At 31.7% G+C, this 6,295-nt stretch overlaps 1 protein-coding gene across 1 annotated transcript in view; it reads left to right on the plus strand.

Annotated features, from left to right (window-relative positions):
• The window catches only part of Vps13b (vacuolar protein sorting 13 homolog B), an 881,657-nt gene that overhangs the window by 428,033 nt on the left and 447,329 nt on the right, over positions 1-6,295 (plus strand). The gene's annotated exons all lie outside the window — the stretch shown is intronic.

Raw genomic sequence — 6,295 nt, forward strand, 5'->3', positions numbered from 1 at the left:
AAGCACTTATTCCACTGAGCCATCTCCCTGGCCCCAAAATGGAATGAGGTTTTTTTTTTTTTTTGCTCTGAATGCCTTCAGGGCAGGTTTTGCTGGCTGGAGTGTTGTGGGGATCGAGCTACAGCAACCTGAGGCTGACAGCTTTGTGGAAAATTTGATTTTTTATTTTTTATTTTTTTGGTGGTACCGGGGATTGAACTCAGGCCTTTGTGCTTGCCAGGCAAGCACTTATTCTACTGAGCTATCTCCCCAGCCTGAGCTATCTCCCCAGCAAGAATTATTAATCAGTGGTTTTAGGGAATGATAGAGCAGTGTCAAAGAGGTCAGCCATGTTCCAGATTAGATACTTGGATAGATAGTCATATCATTTAATGACAGGAGTACATCTCTCAAGGTTAGGGACAAATAGGAAGTTTGGATTTATACATATATTTGAAATAAGTAGGAGATTTCCAGGTATCTGTTAGAAAATTCATGGGTAGAGTGTAAAGACCATTCAGAGTAGCATTATAGTAAGTTTGGGAGCCATTTTATAGATGAGCAAAACCAAGAAAATGGATTGTTCAAGAAAACACATAAAGTTCAAGAACACTGGGTCAAGAGAATACTATTTTAAAATGTTCAGTGGAAGGAAAATGTTTTGTCAGAAATTGTAAAGTATGAATCAGAAATGTAAGATGAGAAGCTGAGAGTTCATTCACACCAAGAGAGTATAGAATTTCAAGGAGCCAATGATCAGCATTTCCAAATTCCAAATGTTAACTATTAGTTTACTTTGCTTACCTGCATATGTAATGATTAGATTAACAGTTAAGTTTACTTCCAGTTCTAACATTCTAATAAGGATGCTTTTGGTTCTTTTGTTTGTTGTATAATGTTAGGGTACCCAATGAGTTTCATCACCTGCAATGAATGAACTTAATCTTATGTTTTTATGAATTAATTATAAGTGGTGATCATGCTATCCCTTATTTCTTTTTTACCTTTTACTTATAATAAAAAATATATATCATATTGTTACTATTCTTTTGTAAATGTACAGTTTGTTTTATGGCTTCTCATCTTGAGTAAACTTAGACTAAACTATTTAAATTTACGTATAATTACAAGTCTCCTAATTGATACATCTTTGGATAGATTATTTTAAATATGGACTAAATATTTTGCTTGACTAAATCTGGCCCTGGTTGTGTGTTAAACTATTATATTTTAAATATTTTCAGATGTTAATATGTTATGAAAATTAAAAAAAATTACTTAAAGGATTAAAGTCTAGGCTCTAATATTCTGAGTTTTAAAGAAGCATTATCTGTTGTGAAAGATATTTTATGAACCAAACTATAAAATAAAAGACTCTGACATTGACATCAGATAAAATAAAACATCACAATTTAAAACCATCAAAGGATTATTCTATCATTGGGAATTTCGGCAAGTAAATGTGTTTGGCACAACAGTTTTTGGAAAGTTGATTTTGGAGCCAAAGTTCATATGTACTAGGCGCATACTGCTTTTTACTTAAGATAGAAAAACTTATATTGCATAAAGACTATTTGCTATAACCTGTTTATGTGTAAAGAAATGTACCTTTTTTTTTTTTTTCTTTTTTGTATTTTTTAGGGAAAGGTCTACAGGCTCTCACTACTAGATCGGACTTGTAGTGATCCACCTGTTTACAGCCTCCCAAGAGCTGGGATTACAGGCAGGTGCCACCATGCCAAGTCTCAATTGCAGTCTCAGTGAGCCCCAGGGGCGGGGCTGGCATGGCAGGCCTGGGGATTGAACCCCAGCCCCTTCACCTGCTTGCAGGTGCTTTAATCCTCTGAGCTATTTGGTCGGCCCCTATATGTACTTTTCATACTTAATTATATACTTAATATTAGTCAAAAGGCTGAGAAGCAATCATACTTCATTGCAATGGATTATTTTATAATACATGTGGTAATAGATACCTTATATAAGAACTTGATTTAGTGAGCTTTTTAATACATTTTGATAAACTCGCTTATTCTTTGTTATTTTCTTAATTTACTTCTTAGAGTGTTTATCTCTTACACTTTAAAAATACCAAATTTTTATTCTACAAGCACATAATTAATGGCATAAGGTTGACAAAATAGAAATGCCCTCACCTGGAATTGACTAAGAAAGCAACATTTTGTCATGTATTGCTAAACTCAGCTTTTTTTCTCATATTGATTGACATTCTTGTTATTCTATATCATTTTCTTTTTCTTCTTCTTCTCCTTCTCCTCCTCCTCCTCCTCCTCCTCCTCTTCCTCCTCCTCCTCCTCCTCATTGTCTTCTTCCTGTTTTTCCTCTTCTTCTTCTTTTTTCTTTCTTGCAGCACAGGAGACCATCCTGGTCCCTTACTTTTTATCAGTAATTCTGTGAATCCTTTAGGAGACTACATCCTGCATTTTTTGGTTTCGATGTGCTGTCACTCAAAGTGCCTAAAGCAGTGTAGCATATGCCAGTTAGGCTGGGCCAGTTGTATTCTTTCTCCTAGGAAATTTCGTACGGAGTATGAACAATGTTGTCATAATCATACTGCGTGATGTTCAGTAAACTCCCTGATTTACTGTCAGGATCAAATAAAAGTAGATATTTTAGGCCTTACAGATGAACTGTCAGTTACTTTAATTATGAAGTTTTAAACATTTAACACTGGCAGTTTTGCACAGAGGACCACATCCTTATTTATAGGCATTCATCAAGTGACAGCCATTTTACCCTGGTTTATTAGAAGGAGGAAGTCTGGAATTATATTCTAGGAAATTTTTCATGTCTTCCCTTGACAAGTTTTTATGGAAAATGTACAGAGATTTATAGTAGTAACTGGAAAGGAAGGTAAGTAGAATTAGTTTTGAGATTTTTAATTGAAGGCTCTGAATTGGGTGTATTTGAGTTTCTTACAGTGTTTTCATGACACTTTAAAAATTTATAAAAATTAGGAAAATACCGTGGGTTTTGGTTTGAATAATTGGTATAATATAAATGGAAAGCTTCTTATTTTGAGGGCTTTTATATACCTAGGAAAACAGCAGCATATTTTAAAATTTACAAATCTTTTGAAAATCTTTGAAGGCTAGTATATTGCATGTGGCAAGTGATGGATGCTGTTTTTAAATTAACATTGTTCATGTAGCAAATGTTCTGGGTGATATTTGTTACACTAAATCATTATACAAACTGTGATTTCCTGTACTTACAATGAAGAAATGGGAGACATGATGGTTAAGCAACTTGTCAAAGTTCCCACAGTTGGAGTGACAATGGAACTTTATTAAGCACCTTATTAGAACAACATACATAAGTCATTTATTTTAAAATTTGATGATAATAATGTTTATGTTTTGAGACAATAAAAAAGGCAAAGTATTTCATTGTTTTATAGTTTACATGATAGCAATAATTCTTACAGGATCTTAGTATGGAAAGTATTCTTATTTTATGTGTTTTCAGGGCTGGAGTATATTTTTGTTTCTGTATTCCTGACTTCCTCTGTAGGTGTTAGTAGTTATTAAAGAATGCATTAGTGAAGAAAATAAATATAAATCAACTACAACTTATAATGGAGAATAAAATGCTTCATATAGAAAAAAATTGGTCTGAAGAAAGTTTTAAAAAATATCATTATCATTAAACTTTCAAATAAAGTTTCTAAATGAAGAAGACTTATTTGGCAATAGGATATAGTAATATTATTTAAAGTGTGATATATTTTTATAACATTTACAGTATATTTAAAATGTTTTGTTTAATAATGGCTATTATCTACTTAAGATTTTCAGATCAACGTGTAAATGAAATTTCAGTTTTTCTTTTAATCTGAGTTGGAGCACAAGTATAGAGCATATTTATCAGAAACTTAAATGTTCCAAACTTGCATGTAAGAATGGGGAACATAATAGTATACATCTTTTCACATGGCATATTAACTGGAAAGTAAGAAAGCATGCATTACAGTCACTATATTTATTAAAGTAAGAATACCAAATAATTTTTACTTTATTGGTTTATCCTCAGTATATGAAACTTAGATATGTAGACCTCTTTACCTAATAAGAATCAAAATAGATGTGGTTCTATTTCAAGAATTTGTAATAATCCCTTCACTTTAACACATGAATGTGTTCAATATTGGCAGAAGAACACGTTGCTACCAAAACTGAAACAAGATCCTTGAAACAGAAAGGATGTTGCCATGGAAAAATGAAGTAACACTCAGTGCAGCTGTGATGCATTAATGAATAGGATATTTTTTTAAAAGATCATTTGTGTTTGGTGTGGCTCAGAGGGTCCCAACCAGATGGTTTCCATGAACATGATCTGACCCCCGGCTTCAGGACTTCTTACTGGCAGATTACTTCATTTTCTTTTCCTTGGATTGTCAGATCCTTACATTAATGCAGAATTTACTGCTGCAGATTTATATTCAGTAATATAAATCACTCCGCATTTTACATTAAAACCACAATTTTAGACATACAGTTTTAGCAGTTTTTTTAAAAGAGTAAAACAGTTTATGCAATAGCTTCAGTATATATATAATAGTTGTAACTTTATAATAATCTGTGTGATTTCGATTATACATACATGTTTTCTTATTAAAAGAATCTTCTCTATATATGAAAGTTTATTTATAAGAATTACTATGTATCTCATGGCAGTATACTGTATAGTGCTTAGATTGTTGAAATTTGTTGAAATTATTGATTCTTGAATCAGTGGAATTTGGAATATTGATGTTTTTATACATTTTGGCACTGTAAAAATTTTATTTCTAAGGACAAATATGTTTGTAGATGGAAGCATAGTAAACTAATCATCTCACATTTTATAGATCAGTTTTCAACACACACACACACACACACACACACACACACATATATACTATAAAGCGTTCATTGTTTTACTGTTCATATTTCGACCTTTTAATTTCAATTAATAAAATACATAGACTGGACGTATCCATTTAAATTGTAATGAATTATGTTAAATATGTTAAAACAAATTCAATCTTTGGTAATACTGACTTTTTTTGTTTGAGACAGGGTCTCACTGTGTAACTCAGGCTGGTCCTGAACTTTATGTTAGCCCAGTCTCACCTCAAAATCACATTCTTCTTTCCTCACCCTCTCAAGTGCTGGGATTACAGGCATGTGTCAGCATTTTTAGCAATGTGCTGTTATTCCTATTTCAGAATAGATAATATAGACTGTGATAATAAACCAATAATCATATGATACTTAACTGATCAAAGATTCAAGATAAAATTTTAAAACTCCATTGTCAGCTCTGATTTCGTAAATCAGTACATTTATTTTTGTCAGAATTTTCTTGTTTTCCTCCCAGAACTTGTCATTTCTCTATGCTCAGAAATGTGCAGCAAACACACACACAGGTGTATTTATTTTTGGCCTGCCAACTTATCATATTAAGGAATTTGACACTCATTTCCTATCATTATGTTCTCATTAAGGAGTATATTAACCATGAAAGGTATTATTTTACCCTTCCTTATTGTTTGAGAGATAGAAGGATTTGAAAATGGATGGAAGTAGCGAATTGCATATTTTTTCTCATATGTGGAAACTTAATATTTTTTTTCAAAACTGAAAATAGAACATGAACTGTCATCAAATGGCTAGGGATGCAAGGAAAAGGGATATAGGGAGACAAACAAGGAACTATGGGGGGGAGATAGATTCAGATGTATGTATGGAAATATTATACTGAAATCCATTAATTTGTTCAGTTAGTATGATTGGATAATTACAGTTTTAAAAAGCCAAAAAATCATTTTCCTTTCTAATTGAATTTACTAGAGTATCTAAGACTTATGAAGCCAAACTTTTCTTTAAATATCACAGTATCCAATAACAGCTTTACATACTCTTTTATTTATTTACTTATTTATTTATTGTAGAACATCAACAATTTGCAGTTTAAATTTTCTTAAATAATTCAGGTATCCCATAGTGTTGAATCAATTTAATATCATAGGCACAATATAATTACTGTGGAGGAGCCAGCTAAGATCAATAGATTTTGATGTACTTTGTTCTTGAACTAGGAATTCACACTAAATTCAGTTTTGTTTAGATTTCTTTAGTCACAGCTATCTAAAACCTGATAAATAACTATATTGCTGTAATTTTAAAAGACAACATAAAATATTCATACAAAAACCACAATTTAGGCAATAATTTGAAGGATGATAAAGCAAGAAACAGTGTTCTAATCTTTATAATTTCTAATTTTTCTTTAGGTATTTGCTTCTATGTAATAG

The sequence above is a fragment of the Octodon degus genome, unplaced genomic scaffold (genome assembly GCF_000260255.1).
Source record: "Octodon degus isolate 3935 unplaced genomic scaffold, OctDeg1.0 scaffold00118, whole genome shotgun sequence".
NCBI lineage: Eukaryota > Metazoa > Chordata > Mammalia > Rodentia > Octodontidae > Octodon > Octodon degus.